General features: G+C 43.1%; 1 protein-coding gene across 1 annotated transcript in view; it reads left to right on the top strand.

Moving 5' to 3' along the window:
* Capn13 (calpain 13) overlaps positions 1 to 8,394 on the top strand; it is an 84,094-nt gene extending 75,700 nt beyond the window's left edge. Inside the window, exon 23 of the mRNA XM_074049442.1 lies at positions 7,963 to 8,394. The gene's annotated coding sequence lies outside the window, so the exon portion shown is untranslated. The remainder of the gene's footprint in view (positions 1 to 7,962) is intronic.
* The last annotated feature ends 12,119 nt before the right edge of the window (positions 8,395 to 20,513 follow it).

Below are 20,513 nucleotides of genomic sequence, written 5' to 3'. Positions count from 1 at the left end.
TACCCCTGCTTCTAGCTCTACTCTCTGGACCACTCCAGAAAAAAAAGTGACTAGACATACCAGGCCTTAGAGTATTTGAGGATATCTTTGTTGTTCACCTAAAGCCTCTTTTTTTAAGTTATCCCTTTTGGTTCTCATTGGGAACCTACTGGCAACCATTCTGTGTGTGCTCTGTATGTTTCTTTGAAGTGTGCAGTTCTCCATACAGCTGGCCTGTGATTCATGCCCTCTGAAACTGTTATTTCTGTAAACAGTATTTATTTAATCTATCAATCATTGTATGTACCTTGAAATCATGAGATAGTGACTCTACAAAGATATAATATTTTGGCATAAATACTTCGTGATGAGCATTTGGTGTGTCCTAATGATCACAAATTAACAAACTACAGATTCACAGTCAATTTGACTCAATGATATCTTCTTGAACTCTTTTTTCACTGCTTTTTAAAAACAAATCATTTCCAGTTTTATTGTGCCACTTACAATATGCATGACTTTTAATATTAAGAATGATTCTTCAGTTGTGTCTTGAAGCTAACTTGGCACACAGAGCCTAAATGGTTGGACTTTTGAAGTGACTGACTTCTTCCTTGCTATGTTTTCTTCATTTAGAGTCCCAGTTCCCTCTTAACTAATTTTTCTACCCTTCTCATTTTGAAGATCATATGAGAAGGAAGGTATAATATAAGTTGCATGGTTATGTGTATTTCAGTATCTTTCACTAATGCCTATCATTGCTCCTAAGAGTGCTCCCTGGCTTCCTCATTGATCACGGCTCTCTGACATCACATTATTGCAGCCTATCCATTCACTCTTGGCTCATGAGTTGCATTATAGAATTGGGGGTGAGTAAGTTCCTCCTCCAAATCTACAAATCCACCTGCATTCGTTACCACCTCCTCCTGTCCTCCTGTTCTGTTAAAGGGCATGTCTCTCTGAGGGTGTTCTGTATCTCATTACCATCCACCTTTGCAAGGGCCTGATTGAATGAATTTTCTCCTCTGTCTTCTGAATACTAAACCTCTGTCTCTCTGGAGTTTTCCAGTTCCCATTCAAACATGTCTGTCTTTTAAATTTCTTCCACCTCATATTCCCTTCTAGCTACAACTGCTTCTCTCTCCTCTCATTACAGCCAAACTTCATATAAGAGCTAATTGTCTCTATGTCCTTACCCCCACTCTTCCCTGAAACTACTTCAATTTGGATTTCTTAGACATCATCTGTCTCCCCTGAAGCTTGCATTGGCTCCTGATCTCATTTTACTATATCCATTCATATCCCTCAAATCAATTTCCTGCAGACAGAGTATGCTTTTAAAAATTCAGATCCACTCACTGCATCCTCAAAGTTAAAACCCTTCAGTGTCTTCCCATTGCTGTAAAAGGTAAGTCTAGAGTCATTAACATGGACCCCCAAAGCCTGCATCATCTAGCCCCTGCCCACCCATCTAACCACACCTTATTCCTGTTCCATCCCCACAACACCTGCCCTCCTTTATTCTCTTCTATTGTCCATGTCTTTGACCTCACTGCTTCCATTGATCCTTCACACCTTACCCTGATCCTTCACACCTTACCCTGATCCTTCACACTTTACCCTACTGAGTCCCTAAATTAGTTACTCATTTATCACCTTTCCCCAATCTTAACTTTCAAAACATTTTTCTTGATGCCCACTTCTTTCATTTTTTATAGAGATTTATTGAGATACAATTAACATACCATACAATTCACCCATCTAAAGTATAGAGTTCAGTTGTTTTTAGTATGGCCACCAGAATTCTGCAAATATTGCCACAATACAATTGTAGGGCATTTTTCATTATCACAAAAAGAAACCTCATGCCAATTTAGCAGTCAGTTCCCAATTGCATCCCACTCTCAAGTCCCAGGCAACCATCAGTCTACCTCTGTATCTACAGGTTTGCCTATTCTGAATATTTCATATAAGTGAATCATAAAATATGTGGTCCTTTGTGACTGTTTCTTTCCCTCGGCATTTTTTTTCAGGGTTCGTCCTTATTGTAGTATGTATTCATATGCCATTTCTTCTTAGTGCAAAGTAATATGGCATGGTTTCTATACCATATTTTATTCATCATTCATCATTGGTAGACATTGAGGTTGTTTCTACTTCTTCATGGTACTGGGCTTTGGACTCAGAGCCTCATGCTTGCTAAGCAGGTGCTCTACCACTCCCTTTTTGCTTTAGTTATTTTTCAGGAAGAGTATTACTTTTTTTTTTGCCTCGTGCTATATGATTTAATGGTTTTTAGTTTAGTCACAGTGTTGTGCAACCATCAGGACAATCAATTTTAGAACATGTTCGTTGCCCTCAAAAGAAACCCTATACTCAATAGCAGTCATTTTTCACTTCTCCTCATCTTCCCAGCAGTAAAGACTTCTAAGTATAGATTTGCCTATTTGGAACATTTTATATACATACAAAATGTGGTCCTTTACATCTGGCTTCTTTCACTTAGCATACTGTTTTCAAAGTTCACCCGTGTCATAGCATGTACCAGTATTTTTATATGTCATTGTATGAATACAGCACATTTTGTGTACCTAATCACTAGTTAATGGATACTCTACCTTTATGCTTGTCTTTTGGTTCTAGGGTTTTTGAACTCAAGACTTTGTGCTTGTTAGGTAGATATGCTACAACTTGAACCATGCCTTCAGTTCCTTATTTTGGAGATGGGGTCTTGCTTTTTGCCTAGGCTGGCCTGGATCCTCCTGATCTCAGCCTCCTGTGTAGCTTGGGATGACAGGTACATGCCACCGTGCCCAGCTATTGGTTGAGATGGGGGTTCTCTTGCTAACTTTTTTTTGTCTGTGGGCTGGCCTTTTAAAAAAAATTTTTTAATCATTTTCACATTTGCTCACATGTGTATACATCGTTTGGGCCACCTCCTTACCCCCTCCACCCCCGCTTCCAGGCAGAACCTGTTCCACCTTCTTGTTCTCCAATTTTGTTGAAGAGAAAACATAAGAGACAATAAGAAAGCTATAGCGTTTTTGCTAGTTTGAGAGAAAGCTATACAGAGAGATTCCTAGTGTTGCTTCCATTGCACATGTGTGCAATCCTCCTACTTAAGCCTTCCACATAGCTGGGATGATAGATGCGTACCACCTTTTTTTGTTGAGATGGGATCTAGCTAACTTTTGCCCAGGTTGGCCTTGCAATCCTCCCATCTCCACCTCCCAAGTGGGTAGGATTACAGGCATGAGTCACTGTGCCCAGGCCTTGTTTCTACTTTCTGACTGTTGTTAATAATCTTGCTATAAATGTGTGTGTATGAATTTTGGGGTGGACATATGTTTTCATTTCACTTTGTTATGTATCTAGGAATGGAATTACAGGGCCAGATGGTAACTCTATGTGTAGCATTTTGAGGAACTACCTCTCATTTTACATCCCCACCAGCAGTGAGTGGGAGTTCCAATTGCTTCACATCTTCACCAGTGCTTGTTATCTTTTGTCTGTACATTACATCCTAAAGGGAGCGCAGTGAGGTTTTGGTTTGCATTTCCCTGATGACGATGAAGCTGAGCTCCTTTTCAGTGTTTCCTGGCCATTTGTGTATCTTCTTTGGATAAATATCTATGTAAATCCTTGGTCTGTTATTAAATTGGGCTATTTAATTTTTGCTATTGAATTGCAAATATGAAATCTATTTATATTCTATTTACTAGTTCCCTATCATATGTGTAATTTGCAAAGGTTTCCCCTCTTCTACAGGGTGTCTTTTCTGTTTTTGTTGATGCCATTTGTAGTACATCAGTTTTTAATTTTGATGTGGTTCAATTTATCTATTTTTTCTTTTGTCACTTGCATCTTTAGTGTTCTATCTAATGAGTCATTGCCTAACCCAGAGTCACTAATATTTACTTCTTTCTGTCTTCTAAAATTTTTACAGTTCATCTCTTATCATTTAGATCTTTGAACTCTTTTGAGGTATTTTTTATATGTGTGAAGTAGGAGTCTAGCTTCACTCTTTGGCATGTGGATATTTAGTTTACTCAGCACCAGTTGTAGAAAAGACTACATTTTCTTTCAGTTTGTTCTCTTGGCACCCTTTCAAAAAATAAACTTATCGTAAGTAAAGATTTATTTCTAGACTTTCAGTTCTACTCCATTGATTCTCACGTCTGTCCTTATTCTGGCACCACACTGTGTTGATTAATATAGGTCTGTAGTATATTTTGAAATTAGGAAGTGTGAGTCTTTATTTCATTTTTCAAGACTATTTTGGCTATTCTGGGTTTCTTGCATTTACACATGAATTTTAGGATCTGCTTGTCAGTTTCGGAAAAGAAAACACAGGAAGGTGCAGCTGATATTTTTATAGGGATCACATTGAATTTATAGATTAATTTGGAAAATGTCATCTTCACAATATGAAGCTTTTTATCCATGAATATAGGATGTATCTCAGTTTTTAAAATATCTTAATTCTCCTAAAAATATTTTACTGTTTTCAGTGTAGAAACCCTGTCTTTCCTTTGCTGAATTTATTCCTAAGTATTGTATTATCTTGATGCTATTATAAATGGAATTTTTCCTTAATTTAATTTTCAGATTGCTTATTGATAGTATATAAGAATAAATTTGATTTTCTGTATACTGATAATATATACTATAACCTTGCTAAATTCACGTATCGGTTCTAATGGTTTTTGAAGGGATTCCTTAGGATTATATATATTAGGATTATATACACATAAAATAAAATCTATATATACATACAGGTTATATATACATACAGGTTATATATGTATATATATACATACAGGTTATTATATATATAATATATTTTATCTATTTATATAAAATCATGTCCTCTGAAAGTGCTAGTATTTTCTCCTTTATAATTTGTATTCCATTTATTTCTTTTTCTTGCTTAATTGTCCTGGCTAGAATGTCTAGTGCAATGCTGAATATAGGTAGAGAAAGCAGGCATCTTTATGTTACTGGTCTTGGCACAAAATACCCAGTCCTTCATCATGAAATACGATGTTAACTTTAGGATACCATTTGTCAGGTTGGTGAAGTTCTCCTCTGTTTGTAGTTGGCTAAGTTGGCATGCTTTTATTACTTGCTTGATGTCTGTATTTACTGCTAGACTCTAATGTCTAGGTACATCTTGTTTGTTGCTATCTCCTTAGCACAAAGCAAAGTGCCTCAAACAGGGAAGTCATTCAGCAACCACTTCCCAAATGACCTAAAGAACTTGTTCTTTCAAGGTTTTATCTTCCTCTGTTTTTTTCACATTCTGACTTTTGTAAATATTATCTTGTACCCGTTTCCTGCTATTTCTCTATTTTCTTCCCCATCGGTGTACTGAAGAAGAGTTTATATTGTCTGTAATATATCATGATCTGTATTTGCTTATAAAGGTTCTCATCTGATCTTTTTATCCTTCATCTGTTTGAAATTTGTTTTCCTATGCCCAGGCCTCATTTCAACTCTCCCTAACATTCTCTCACCTTGCTATTTCAAAGTCAAAGTTACTTTCTTCTGGGATTTCTATCGCTGCAAAGAGACTTTCACTGTTGCCCAGCATTCAGTCCAAAAGGAATTCCCCCACCCACTCGTTTGGTCTTATGTGAAAAGCAGTGTTGTTGGAATAAGCAAAGACTTTGTCACATTTGCTAAGTAATCTTCTCCCTGCAGTGGGGGTTATTGGGACTTCATCACCAGTCTACTTTGCTTCTGAGTAATTTCCTACAAATTATGTACAAGAAGCCTTTCCCCTCACCCTTAGACTCAATGGGTAAGTTGAGTTGCAATGCCATTGTGACAGTGCTTCTTTTCCTCTATTTCTTTCTCATTTTCACCCCATATTCTTCCCTCTGGCCTAGTAGTTTAGGATATCAGTGTGTGTAACCAGGCTGAACTGCTCTTCCTCCCCTCCCATAGTGTCTATTTCTTTAAAACAAAGCGTGTGCCTCCATTGGTATATCACAAGTGATAGATGTTAAAATATCAAGTTCATACTTTAAAAATGCTAATATTGCATTGGGATGTACTCCTTTGACATTTGAGGCTATGTTGATGTTAAATGATTTATATATTGCAAATCACATCCTGCCATGAACCCAGAGCTTGTCTATTTAGTATTCTCTATGTTCATGCTGATGTACTGCCAACATGGCAGTAAAGTACCTATTCTAAAAAAAAAAAAAAATTGGTATTTGTAATAATTTCCCACTGCATAGAAATAGATTGTCTGCAGGAAAGGGCCACCCTCTCACGAGCTATACAAAGGGGAAATGGGAAGCTGTGGTCTTGCTCTCACTGAGTAGCATCAACAGTTTCCTCCACTGTGGCTTTGCTTCCATCTCATGTATCCACCTCTCCCATCCTTCGGACCAAAGAAATTCTTTTTTGAGATGTCTGACTAGACTTTGGGTTGAAGATTGGTACCATGGAGCAGACAAGACTGCCAAAGGCTAGAATCAAACTCTCGCATGCAAGTTTAGTTAATAGTTGAGAGTCTGAGTTTGCTAAAATCTCTAGACTGCACTGACAAACATACACCTACTGGTTACCAGGCACCTTACAAGGCAAGAGCATCCAACCTCTGGAGCTGGCTTTTGAGGAGAAATGTACCCAACATTGGAATGCACATTCCAAGATCATAATCCAAGAGGGAGGAGGAATGCAATCCAAGAAACAGGAGATCCACTAGATGAAGGCAAGAGATCCAACACCAGAGAGAGGCAGAAAAGTCCAAATGCCAAAGCTAGGCAGCAGAGCAAGAGAGCAAGCAGTCCCAAAGGAAACAGGAGGAGTGAGTGTTGGGAAAATGGAACCACTCATTTATCAGATTGCTTAATCATGAGAAAAATGTGTTCAGAAGGGTTTTAAAATTCTGCTGGAGAGTTTTGGAAGAATTATTAGGGTAATGACAGACTACACAAGCAAAAAAAATGAGGTAATGATTAACTTCTAGAAGAACAAAAAGTTATAGAAAAAAAGAAATGTGATCCCAGAGTATTTCTTCACTCAGCAGTGAACAGTACATACCTAATTGTAGTAAAATAAAAATTGACTATTGATTTAACAAAAGTGTGGTATAAATATACAAGGAGAATGGAGGGAGAGAAGATATAGACATAAAAGAGGGTTAGGAGCTCCCTGGCACCATATTCCATCATAAGAAGTCAATAGGCATTGAAGTTGACAAGTGAAGGAATAGCTATGTAACTGTATTATTTAGAAATATGGAGAGAGCATCAGAAGAAAGAGTTTAAGGAGGGGAATTAAGGATCAGAATGGAATCAGGGATTGTTCTTTTTCCTTCCTGACTTGTAGTACTGTTTGAACTTTCAAATTATGGACATTGAACTGAGTTATTATTTAAAAATAAGTAAGCCAACTAGTAAATAGTCTGAAAGTCAAGAGCTTAGGATGTAAGAGAGGGAAGGAGAGCTAGGGCTTCTTTACCCCATGGCAGGGAAGTTGACCAATTACAGTTGTAGAAGAAATATCTATGCAAGAGTGTCACTTTAATCCAAGCCACATGCACTTGAGAAAAGTCATTCCTCTGCAGAAGTCCACAGCCAGCAGACTGAGACATAAGGCAGAGTCATTGTTATAGCTGCCCCCAGCCTCAGCCTTTCCCACTTGCCCAGGGGTGGGCAGAAAATCTGCTTCCTGGGATTCTGTCCACAGTGCTAGGTGTGGTGTGGTTTGGACCCAGGCTGCAGGCAGTGTAGAGCAGTTAGAACATGCCGAGGGGGGTTGAAAAATGGGGGACACACATCTATTGGGGGCCCCTGGTGTGATAGAGTCAGTCAACTTTGCAGTTTCTGTGCTCCCTTTGTTATCCAATGATTCAGAATAGCAGCTATAGGAAAGTAGCCAGGCCTCCATTGTCACTTGAAGGAAGGGCAAGTTTCTTTACTCTTCTTGGGCCTTCTTCATGTAAGCATCCATGTCTTTCTCTAGAACAAGCTCCCAGTGGTCACTCAAGAACCTGGCTCATTCCATGAGGCTATGCTGCCCCTTGTGTATGATACAGCTGAGCCTTCCATTTGAAAAGGAGTCAAGGCTTCCTTCCAAGAGCCTGGCCTAGGTCCTTAAGCAAGTCAGGCCTGATAAACCCGAGGCCACTAAGCAAGTCATCTGAGCACTCTGACATCAACCTGGACTCCCTGGACAATGGAACAGATAATGTCCACTTTCGGAAAGGAGGGGAGAATCTTCCTCTTGGTCCCCTCCCATCGATTGAATCCATTTCTTGGAAGAGCCAGACTGCTCCAGTTTGCCGATCCCCAGGATGCTATGAGTGATCCAGGAATGGTCAACTTGGCATCATTTGTCAAATTATCACATTCTCCAATGTTTGAGTCCTGGTTGTTTCACAGCTAAATGGCAAAATAAAACACATTTTTCCATGAAGGTGTCTCATTCATTAAAAGAAGAATCTCAGTCCTAACTCAGAAATACACTTGGGGAAAGGACAATCCAGCTAGCAAAGTTGGTACTTCCTTCCTCCTCATCTATGAAGTGGTCCTTGGGTGTCTCAAAAACATCATGGCCCACAAGAATCTAGAAGAAAATTCCAGAGAATGAGCAGGTCAGACTCCTCACTAGAATTTTTATTAAAAGCTCATTTCTGCAAAAATCTCACCAGTGGGGATCCTTGAAAGTACATGTCTAAAGGACAGGAGGTGGGGACCTTCCAGAGCATGACTGTATAAGCAGACCCCCATCAAAAGGTAGGATGGTGGGGGAAGGGTTGTCTCTTATACACTCCCTTATGCCAGGAATGAGGTCATTATTTGGGGTTGACACATTCTGAGTACAAATAGCCAACAAACCCTCATTTCAGGTGGTATGGACTCGTTGAAGAGTCAGCTCTTCATTGCTGTGTGGTCCTTGGAGCAGGTCATTTTGTCTCCAGGTCCTCTGTGTGAACAGAGATAATGTCTAAACATTCTGTGTACAGGCCTGCTAGACTTCCCTGTCACATGAGATCTTCTGCATGAAAAAAAATGTATATATCCTGGTCAACATAGGCTCTGCTGAAAGGGAAAGCCCAAAGGAGTGAATGGGCCATTCCTGCAGGACACCTTCAGAGGTCACCTTCTCCTGGACATCCACATAGAAAGTCCAGCATTACTGCGTATTTGTGCTGTCTCAAACATGTCATCCAGAATTCCTTCTGGGACTGCTTGAGTCTTGGGAGACAAGAAAGGACAGACCACTTTTAGAAGCCTAGGGTCAATAGTGAGCAGTCATGGTGTGGACCATGCCTCTTCTGTGTTGGCTAGATTGGTGTCCAAAACAATGCAGAGCAGTTTCCTCCTTCATGGGACTTCACTCAGGAACCAGACTTGAAATTTTCTGTTTAAAACTAACAGGATGTAGGGAAGAGGTTACTTAATTGATTGAAAAGCTGACTCTCACAGCCACACTGGGGCTCCAGAGGGCTCAGGGAGGCTATGATGGTGGCACAGAGGCTCTGGCTTTCCTGCCTGGAGCTGGGAGATACTTTTTCCAATCCCCCTGGGGAAGGGAAATTCAGGGCAAATCTGCCAGCATGTCTCCAAGATGCACCTTCTTGGGGGTCCTCACATCCCTCAGCCAAGGTCAAGAAAGGCCCAAAGCAAGATGGGCATGAGTGTTGCTGAGGACCTCAGACACTGTGGGTCCTGGAACAGGTTGCTTTGTCTCTGTAAGATAAGGAGGTATGCTAGGAGCATGCTGGTGCCTAGATAGATGAAATGAAGGGTTGGGGAGACCTCAAAGAGCAAATGAGAAATTCTCAAACACAATGGCATTTGCTTCTCAGACTCCTCAGAACTTCTGAAGCTATAGCCACCTGGAGAGGGAAGCAGGTTGCCAGGCTCTTCCTGTCCATTTTAAAATGAGATCCCTAAGACCCAGGGAGGAGGGGGCCACACCACTAGAGGTGGCATATACAAGACTAAAATTCAAGTCCCCGATTCAGTGACAGTACTTCCTAGAGCAACTTGGCTTTAGAGTGGCCCTGGGTGGAGGAGAGGAAAAGACAGGCCCACTTTCCTGGAAAGCATATGAACACTCACTGGGCAGCTGGATTCCAGAAAGCAGCACCATGTGTATACCACATGGTGGTGGGGGAGGGGTGCCTTCAGCTTTGCTCCCTCCCTAGAAGGGACCCTAGAACAGAAATGGGTCCCTTCATTTTACTCATTTCTCAGCATCTTCAGGTCCAAGGAAGATGGAAGCAAGATCCATAGTAGGAAATCACAGGAGACTTGTCATGAATGTTCTCGCCCTCTCTTTTCTTCCTCCCCCTTTCTTCATCAAGGGGCCTGAACCTCTAGGATAGAATCCAAGTAGGGTTTCAGATACAGACAAGTAAGTTTATTGAGGAGTTTTCCAACTTAAAGAGTTCAACTCACCCATGTTTTTGACTAAGAACTGAGAAAATGTAACTCAAACTTAATCATTTAAAACTTTTAGTCCCATTTAATAACTCATTAAGAGGAGGAAGGAATAAGAAAGGGGGGAGAGTATGGAATAAAAGAAGAGGATAGTACGAGGGAGGAACAGAGAGATTATCTAGTCAGAAAAACATGAACCACTCAAGGTATTTCAAGAAGGAAGAGATTTAATACAGGGAATAAAGTAGTTGCATGATGTTGGCTTGTCTGGAGGAACAAAGGCCAGGAAGGTCACTACTAACTCCCAGGTTCAAGAAGAATATTTCTGTCACCAAAATCAGACACTACAGGGAGCTGTCAATAATGGTCCCAGCTCAGTAGGCCAAGATGGATGATTTGCAAGACAAAACTTCATTCTGCTGAAGTCTACGTGTCTTTCCACCTGCTTCAGCCTCTCTTATGTCTTCCAAATGCCACACAGTTCATCTCAATAGTGGGACTGCAAATCTATCTGAAACCCTCCTGGCAAGGATAGTTCTCAGGCTCCCAGTCCCTGCCAGATAGAAGTTAATATAGAAACAGATGTAAAGGGTGTCTGGTGCCAAGAACACAGCCAGCACAGAGAAAAGAAAATGGAGAGAGAGAGAAGGAAAGACAAGCAGATGGAGTGATCTGGGGTAGAGGGGAGGAAACTTTAGGACAGATGATAGGCAGATAAAGGAGACATGACAAAGAGCAATAAAGACAAAGATGGGAGGGACAGATGACAAAACAGAAGTCAAAGATGAAAATGGAGGACGAAGACTGACATGTATGTATGTGTGCTGGTGTGGAGACTGGAGAGAAAGCTGTGACTGGTAGAAATGTGGACTTGCCTAGTGCTGATCTGTTCACTCCTCTATTCAGCCTCTGAAGCTAAAAGTCTCAGACTGTCTTGTGCACAAGAAGCACCTGGAATAACTTTAAAAAAAAACAAAAAACAACCCTTCAAAGATTCTGATGCAGACAGTCTGGAAGTAGCCCTTGGAATCTATATTTTTCAACCTCCCCAGGTGAAGTGTTTGGTCCTTGGGTGACATTTAAGGAATCACTGCCCTTCAACTCAACTGAATGGGACAATTCTAGAGCAGCTATAACAAGGGGAACTAGCCTAATGAATTCTAGCATAATGCTCGCCCTGGTCAAAAGCCCCATCCCCTCCCTGCCCCAACCAATACATCTGGGAGAGCTCCAAGATTCTTTCTTTCTGCCTCTGCTCAGTTCCCCTCTTCCTTCCAGCTCCCAGAGAACTGATGTCCTGGTAGATTTTTTTCCCTCTAAACAAGCTAATTAAGCAATAATCTTAGGAGAATCCATCACGCTGACAAGGTTGTTGATTAACCGTCCTCTAGGCGAGCCCAGTATGCTTAATATACCAGCAGAATGGTCAATAATGAGTGCGCCAGTGACCCAGGACTGCAGGAATGCAGGTTCTGGATGCATCTCAGAAAACAGATGCAGAATGGGTAATGGGGCCTCCTCCAGCCTAATGGAGAACAGAGGAGGGAAAGATGGACTGGCTTGGGGTACACATCCTGGAGCATCTCTAACCAGATTCCAGACCATTCTTTCTGAAACCATCAAGTACCACCAGAAGTTTTCTAAAGTTCTCAACAACTCTGTGCTGTGGAAGAAGGGCCATGTGCAAGACTGTTAGGCACATGGATAGTTCTCCAATTTTGCAGCTGTGTCAACGATGTTGATGCTGGGTAAAAGGAGAGACAAGCAAAACAATACAGTGACTGCCTTTGAGAGGTAGATTTTAAGTTCAAACTGACATATCTATCTCTTTTCTGCATTTAGGATATTACTTCAAACACCCTCTGTTCCCTAAAAAGATTTACTTTCTTCAGCGCTAGTAGAATCCAATCTAACCAAACACGGAAGAAAGTAAATATTTCTGTGATGAAACACTGCCCCCTGATGGTCACAATGTTGCACCTGCAAATCGTCCACCTTCCAAAGTTTCCTGCCCATGGAAGTCACCAGTGTGACCTCAGTGTGGCTCAATAAGTGAGTTTTGCCTGAGCACGCCCCATCCAAGCTGCTGTTCCTGTGAAATTGTCCCCTTTGAATTCTGAGTCCTTATTTCACTTATGCCATTGTTTTCAGAAAGAGTGGATTATGTTGGCAAGCTCTTTGGACAAAGAGGAGGAAAACTGATCCTGAGTTATGGTCACCCAGATTTTGTTCCTGACATGTCATCTCATCTATGTCTCTAAGAGTTCCCAGCTCTGTTCAGCTACAAAGAAAATAGCATACAGTAAGTGCTCCATGAATGTTAAGAGAATGACTGAGCATATGTAGTATAAAGACAGGGAGCACAATGGAGAAACAGGACCCAGGGAAGCACCTCTGTCTAGGGCTCAGGTCCAGATTCTTCCTCCTTCCAGCTGTGCATCCTTAAGAAAACGACCTTCTCCTTCTCTGCCTCTTTCTCCAAAAATGAAGGGGCTGGACTTGAAGATCTCAAAGGTCCCTCCATGTCTCAAACTTGGGGAGCCAGATCCTAATAAATTCTAATTAGCAATCATCATTGAGAGTGCCAATTAATAGCCAGGGGAAAAGAAAGAGTCCCTAGCAGTGTAGCAACAGCAAATCTGACTGGGACAGTAAGTCAAACAGTGCTCTCTTCCTTCAGCCTGGAAGTTGCTGCTCTACCTTGTATGTTTATGACTGTGAAAATGAAAAACTCCATTCACCTATCTAGAGTTGGCCTTTAGCCAGCATTGACATTCCCCTGGGTGGATAATGGTGAGGCAGTGACACCTAATGGCCATCTCTACTCATTACTACCTAGCCCCGGGGCTGAGCTTTGCAGGCAAGGAGTTGCCAGAAGTACAGTCCCAGCAATGGTGACATGAACCACCATGGGAGGACTGCAGGGCCAGGCTGTAATCTCAATTTTGGACCTTAGTCAGTTTCTTCAACCAGGGGTCGACCTGGCCCCTAAATACTTCCCTTCCAAGCTTCCTTGTTCGCTAAGTCTCTGCCATGCTTATAGTTTAGGGTCAGGATCCCTACAAAGTAGGAGCAGTCGGAGCTCAGCACAGGGACCCTGGATTCCACTCATGCAATCTTGCACATTTCTATCTGCATGCCCACCTCCACATGGCTGTGCAGCAGAGCCTAGAGTACATTCCATGCCAAGGCCTCCATCCAGCTACCATCTGTTGAGGTGGAAAAGTAGCAAAACCAACCAGGATAAGCTGGATTGAACTAATGTTCTGTAAGGGCAGGGAGCCATACATCTGCCCACTTTGGGTACCAGAATCTTGCCCTGTTGCTGGGGTCTATGGGCTTACAGATCCCTAAGAATGATGCAGATGAGTTCTTTTTAACACAGGTTACTCCTATATTTATGTTCTACAACATGGAACTGTGGGTCGAGGGTTCAGAACCTTCCCCTACAGCTACAAGGGTCCAACCCAACTGACCTGAGGACAAGGTAGCTGGGTTATTGACTCTTTTCTGAGCTCTGTATTATTCTTATCCTAGAAGAGCTGGGCTCCTGCCTTTGGATCACGTTCCTTATTACCAACTTTTAGTCTGAGTTTATTGGTCTTTATTGGTTTATGGTAATTTTTCTGCCCTGCATGATCTCTCCAGACGGACGTTCTTGGTCCTTCCAGTACGCAAACTGCAGAACTGTTGGATGAGGCTGTTGATTTCCTCACCTTGACTCTTCCTGGTCTTCCCTAAACTACCACCAAGTGTCCAGTGATAACACTCCAGAACCCCTTGAAGAAGGAAGTCATTCACTCAGGTTGGGGGTGTAAATTCTAGAGTTGCCATAGTTTCTGGTTATGTGTGACAATTTTCCCTATCATTGAATGATATATATGATCATCCTTACTATAAATTTGTCAGAGTCCAGTCCAGAGACAAAATTCACACCAGCAACTTGAATAAGGAAAATATATTATGTATGAACTATTATAAACTATTAAAGGGCAGCAAAAGAGGCCTGTGAGGAATACAGATCAGTAAATGCTTGATGCCGTTAAGGGCTGAGGTAGTTCACCCAAACAAGGAACAGAGAACCTGGACGACATTCAGGCCTTGTTGGAAAGAGTGTAGCCACAGACTGTAGAACAGCATAGAAGGTCACAGGGGGCCAGTGGATTAGAGCAGGTCAGGAGGCTCCCTGCTGGGTCCTGGAGATGCTCGCTGGAGAGAGCACACAGGTCTCCTACTGCCGCTGGTAATCACGCTGCAGGAAGAAGAAAGGCACTTAGAGCCAGGGCAAGGAGCTCTTCCTTTGCTAGGTCTTGCAGTCTTGCAGTGCCCCTGTAACATCCTCTACTGACAGAGTAGAGCATTACACCAGCAGGCAAGGAGACCTGTACTGGATCCAGCTCCAGTATTAACAGCAGGGCAGATTTGGAATTGAGAGGCAATAAATTGATAACAGGCCTTATGTTTTGTATGTCACCCATGAATGTAATATAATCTCATCTATAAATCTGTGAACTAGATATTAGTATTTCCACTTTAATGTTTTAAAAACACTAAAATCTAAGAGAAGTAACCCGTGATGAAGATGCAACGAATATGTAACTGAGCTGATGTTGAAACTGGTATGTCTGTGACTCTAGAGTGTGTGTTTCTACACCAAGCCAATAGTGCCTCTGTATTTATAGAGATTAAGGGCAGTAAGACGTTTTAACTAGAAGGATTGAAGGTGGGTAAGATTGTGTACTTCCTTTCTGACCCTTCTTTCTCTATTAGATAACTTAATTCTCCCCAGACCTGGTTCTTGGACTTACTTCCTTGGAGAGATGGATTGAGAGGTAAATGTCTTGTGAGTGCTCCACAGAAGTGACTTCTAAATCGGGTCACTGGAAGAGCTTGGTGAAAGGTGTCCTGGACCTGCCTCTGAAGAGTCACATATGGGATGGGGGATATGGAATCTGTGTTTAATAAACTCCCCCCAGAAGTGTATAATACACTCCGGGAGAAGGGCATCTCTCTCCACTGGGCTAGAAGTGGGAAATGAGACTCTTCCTAGCCATTGATGGGAGGGGAACACCAGGCTAATGAGCTCCTCTCGGCCCCAGCACCCCATAGGAAGGTCAATATTGACACCTGGTTTCCAAAATGAAAATCAAATAGGTCATATGGATCTGCTTTATGGGTGATGAAGTTGTAATGGCTGTAACAGACACAATTGATTCCTATTTGTCAGGCTGGGAAATTGGATGACTGGTCCCTGAGATCCCCTGGCCTCTTGCCTGGCAGCCCCTCCCAGCCTATTTTCCAGACAGGAGGTATTTCAGAGGTAGAACAGGCCAGGGATCATACCACCTGTCTGAGGAATAAGGGTCACCAACTTCTGAGTGCCTATCATATGACAGGAATTATGCTACATTCTCTAATCTTTAAACCCTCTTCAAGGATTAATGCCACATCAGATGGGGAAACGGGCTCTTGCAACAAAGCCATGCAAATACAAGGGCACAGCACAGGTGGATCACACTCCAAAGCCAGGCTCTTTCCATTGGTCCATGTGGCCAGATGGCCAGAAAAAAATGGCTACCTGCCCAGGGGGACCCAGGCCAGACTGAGAAAGGCTGAGCACTCACTGCCCTGGGTGGCCAACCCTGCCAGGGAAAGCTGGCGTAGCACAGCCCAATAGGGAACCAGAGTTTAACTAGAAAAGCCCAGAAATGTGCCAGTGGGGAAATGGGTGATACTGATCTCGAATCTGGGCTTTCCCAGGCACCTGGAGATAGGGTGAGAAAGACCAAGGGGAAGCCTGCTCTAAAACAACAGTCTGTTTAGTCTGTTTTGACGTGTGTGGAGTGGGGGAACGGGGGGTGACACTAACTCTTAAGGGTATTGTGAGAGAAAAATAAGACAACGTTGCCAAACGGCCTAGCCTGGTCTTTGGTAGCCAGTGGGATCCTTGGTAGCTGAGTGAGGTGGGGAATCACTCTCCTAAGAGCCAGGGGTATCTGAGAGTGGGGATGATGCTCAGTGTAACTCCATCACACCTCATCTCCCACAACTTGCACCCTCAGGGTGGAGACAGGTATAAGAATCAAGGAACAGACTGGGTCAGCTGCCCTTATCACTGATCAGTGATAAACCAAAAGATGACCCAGGGCTGGAAACAGGCCAGATATAAGGTTTGCAAGATCAATCCTCCCTCCCTCTTTAGCAGACAGACCTCAGAGCCAAAGGAAGGAGTGGGAAAGGACTTGGCTGATTGACACCAGCACAAATCCAGCTCAGCCCCTCCTGTGCTCAAAATCCTCACTAGCACCCCAGTGACTTTACCTGGCACACAAGGCTCAGGCCCACAGCTATTCTGAGTACCATTCAGCAGAGTGGAAAGAGAAGAGGCTGGCAGCTGGAGACCTGAGTGTTAAGTCCAAGTCAGTGGCTAATGTGTAGCTTTGGTAACATCTCTGTCTTCCCTGTAACTCAGTTTCCCCAGGACAGATTCATTCCTTCCTTTTATCACTATGAGCCAGTTAGTCTGTAAGGATCCTTCTGCTATGCTATTTTTTTTTAATGCAGTTTAAATGCACTGGAAGAACTATGAGACAGAGAGAGAGAGAGAGAGAGAGAGAGAGAGAGAGAGAGAGAGAGAGAGAGATTGAGAATAAAGATAAAAATGGAAATGTTTCCCTGGTCACATTTCCTCCTAGGCCTGCCTTAGAGCCTGCACTTCCACAGGCCTGTGCATATGAATGCTTGTTTAGAAAGGGCTTGGATAACTTTGAATACAGCAGACCTGTGATCTTGCCCTAGCAAGAGTTCATTGCTGGGTAATCTGATCTCTTTGCAAAGGGTGGTCAGCATGAAGCCAGGACAAGCACAGAAGCTTCCCAGACCACTGTTCTTCATGTCCCCTGAGTTTCCCTCCTAGGCCATACTTGTCCTCCCTGCCAAACACCTGTAAGAGGATCTAGGGCTTCTCTGGGGGAGGCCTGTAATATGGAGGAGCAAACATGAGCTTGGAGTCTAATCCTAGTTCTGACATTTCCTTGCTTGTGTCCTTGGGAAGTTACTTAACATCTCTGGATTTTGTTGTGTTATATCTATTTAGTAGGGAGGATAAATCTTTCCCAGGCAGGGTCATTGTAAGGATTAAGTGAAATGACACAAAAAATGTCTCTGGCCACATAGGTAGCAGTACCACTTTTTTTTAATGGAACTGGGGTTTGAACTCAGAACTTTGTGCTTGCCAGGCAGGGGCTCTACCACTTGAGCCATGCACAATCCTCTGCCCTTCCCTCAGCACTTTTTTGCTTTAGTTATTTATCGGGTAAGGTCTTGAGTTTTTGCCCTAGGGTTGGCCTCAGACTTCGATTCTCCTATCTTTGGTCTCCTGCATATATGGGATGACAGGCACACCATCATACCTAGCTTACTTGTTGAGATGGGATCTTGCTATCTTTTTGCCTGGGGTTGGCCTCCAACTGCTGTCCTCCAGTTCTCTGTCTCCCAAGGAGCTGGGATTACAGGAGTGAGCCACCATGCCTGGTCTACCACTTTATTTAATGAGCTATTAGGAATCTCATCCTAAGTGAGATAAAGTGTTAGGCCAGCGCCTAGGTAGGAGCTCCAAATCTAATTGCTGCTATTAGCATCCTTAACATTTTCTTCCTCTTCTTCAGTTGTTTTGATTCCCTTCCCTGTGACCTCCAGGTGGCAGCATGGGGCCATGGAACCAGAGCTTTACTTCTTAGGCAATCACTCACAGAATCAGGAGCTGGCAAGGCCATTGGTTAACAATAACCACATGGCTATTTCCTGGGCCCTTAGTGTGCTAGGTGAGTGGGAGCACTTAACACAAACAACTGAATTGGACCTTCTGAGGGAGGGGTACGGGAAGGAAAGGTGACTTAAAGAGGAGGAACCACTGGCCAGAATGAACCAGGTATCCAGCCAAATCTCTGGGACTTAGCTGAGTACTTGCCACGGTGCTAGGGCTCCTAGCAGGTTCCACCATCCTCGCCTGATAAGGAAAGCAAAGCCCAAGGAGAGAAGGACCAGCCTTAGGGCCCAAGGTCAAAGGAATGTCCCATCAGTCAAGGCACAGCACTTCATGAGAGTTGGCCTGAACTCTCTGGTGAGGCATTAGGAACCCCAGGGATGCAAACACCATATCTCATTGTCCCTCTGCCTCACCCAACAGGACCTCTTCCAATTCCCAAGTTATCTTAGCAAGAGTCAAAGGCACTTGTGGAAAACTTCCTCCAGTCCTTGGGCTTTCTCCTCTGACTGAACTTCAGCAATTGCATTTGCAGCTCAGCGACCTCAAGTCCCCTCATCCCCAATGCTCCTGGGAAACCTATTAGGCTGTCACATATGCCAGCCAGCAGGCCAAACCAGAGCACACCTGTGACCCCAGATTGTCCCACTCTACTTCTGTATTCTTTTCTCCCTCCTACAAGTCCCACTTTAAAGCAGTCTGGGGAGAGGACTTGGATCTGTTCCCCATGTTGCCTATGGGCCAGAAGTCCCAGCACCCTTCCTTTCCACGCTGATTGGCTCTCAGGAGGACATTTATGTGTGACGTTAGGACCTCGGCTCCTCCCCTCTTAAATGGGGATAGCCATAACTGGGAGGGACACCATGAGGATTTTCCAAGGCTGTTATTTATGAGCTTAAAGCACTGCCTTGTACAAGACAAGCAACCAGATTTAGTTTGACATAGGTAACTTGGAGTATCGACTGCCAGTCCCACAGGACCACCTCAGCCTAATATTTCTCCCACCTCTAGAGGTGTGGACTGCTGAGGGACCACAGTGCCTCTGAGGCTTTGAGGCACACTGGTGGGGCAGCTGCTGCAGCTGCTGGCTAGGAAAGCCTCTGTGGGTTGTGTAACTTCTGGGTGCTCACTGGTCATCCACAGTTCTGGCCGAGGAAAGTGGGGACCAGAGCATGTAGTTCTGTCACTGAACAGAGAAGAGATTCAAGGTACAGCCCTGTTGGGTTTGTGGCTCAATCTCTTGAGAGATATGGGCCAAGGAGGCTGGGACTAAGGAGGGACCACCCTGTGTCCATAGCAGAACAGGCCTGGCCTAGCCCCAGCCAGAGAGGAGATTTCCAGGCAGCTGCAGGGGAAAGGCAGAGGGACAGGACAGGCAACGCCAAAGCCCAGAGTAAATTCTTTCATTTTTGAGGTACACTTAAAGTATTATTTCGTAACCCACGGATCAGCAGGGCTCTCACTGCCCCCTGAGAATAAAATTAGATTGCCTCAAACTCCCTGTGGCAGAAAGTTCAATTTGCTCCCTGAAATTTATGATCAGGCTGTGACCTCCTGCCCTTGGGCTCCCCATCTCTGCTCTGAGATCCGCAGCTGTTCCCTTATTTCCTCCCAGATGTTGGCCTAATCATACACTCTCATTTCCTTTCCCTACATTCATGCTACAATGAAAAAATTTTAACCAAAACTCATACTGTTAAGAATAGAGGGTCCCAGGTCTTCTTTTGGGTCATGCCCTCCTTAACCCACAGCACAGAAACTGCTCTAGTCAGCCAGGAACAGAAACCTTCTTACAGGAAATTGTATAAAATGTTCCACTCTGCTCCTGTCTGCTTTTGTCCTTCCTCTTTTAATTACATAAAATATTTCTGAAAGGATGATAAGAAACTATTAACACTGGCTTCCCGTGTAGAAAACTCTTTATTATATACCCCTTTGAATTTTGAACTGTGGGAGAGTATATTCTGTTGAACACTTTAAAATGTGTTAAGAACAAAGAGCAAAAAGAAAGCTGTAGATGAGATAAAAGCAAAGATGTATATTAGTTTCCAGTAACTATGCATGGCAGGATACTACTCTCAAAGAATCCAAAAAATCAAAATATAAGTTCCATCTTTAAAGACCGCCTAACATTGCTCAATAAAGTTTATAGACTCTAGGATTTCTGGCTCCTGCTTAGGGTATAAAAAGCCACAAAGAGCATTTCTCCCACAAATGAAAAAATCAAATAATCTGAAAAATGTCATCTTTTCTTGAACTCACCAGAGAACAGAGGCTATAGGCAATAAGTCCACTCAAAATCTACAGAACATAGGCACTTTCTGGGAGAGACAGAATAAGGCTACTTGTTTTAATGTCAG

The sequence above is a fragment of the Castor canadensis genome, chromosome 12 (assembly GCF_047511655.1).
Source record: "Castor canadensis chromosome 12, mCasCan1.hap1v2, whole genome shotgun sequence".
In the NCBI taxonomy this organism is placed as follows: domain Eukaryota; kingdom Metazoa; phylum Chordata; class Mammalia; order Rodentia; family Castoridae; genus Castor; species Castor canadensis.
The sequence above is the reverse complement of the archived record's forward strand: the minus strand, read 5'-3'. Positions and strand labels throughout refer to the sequence as shown.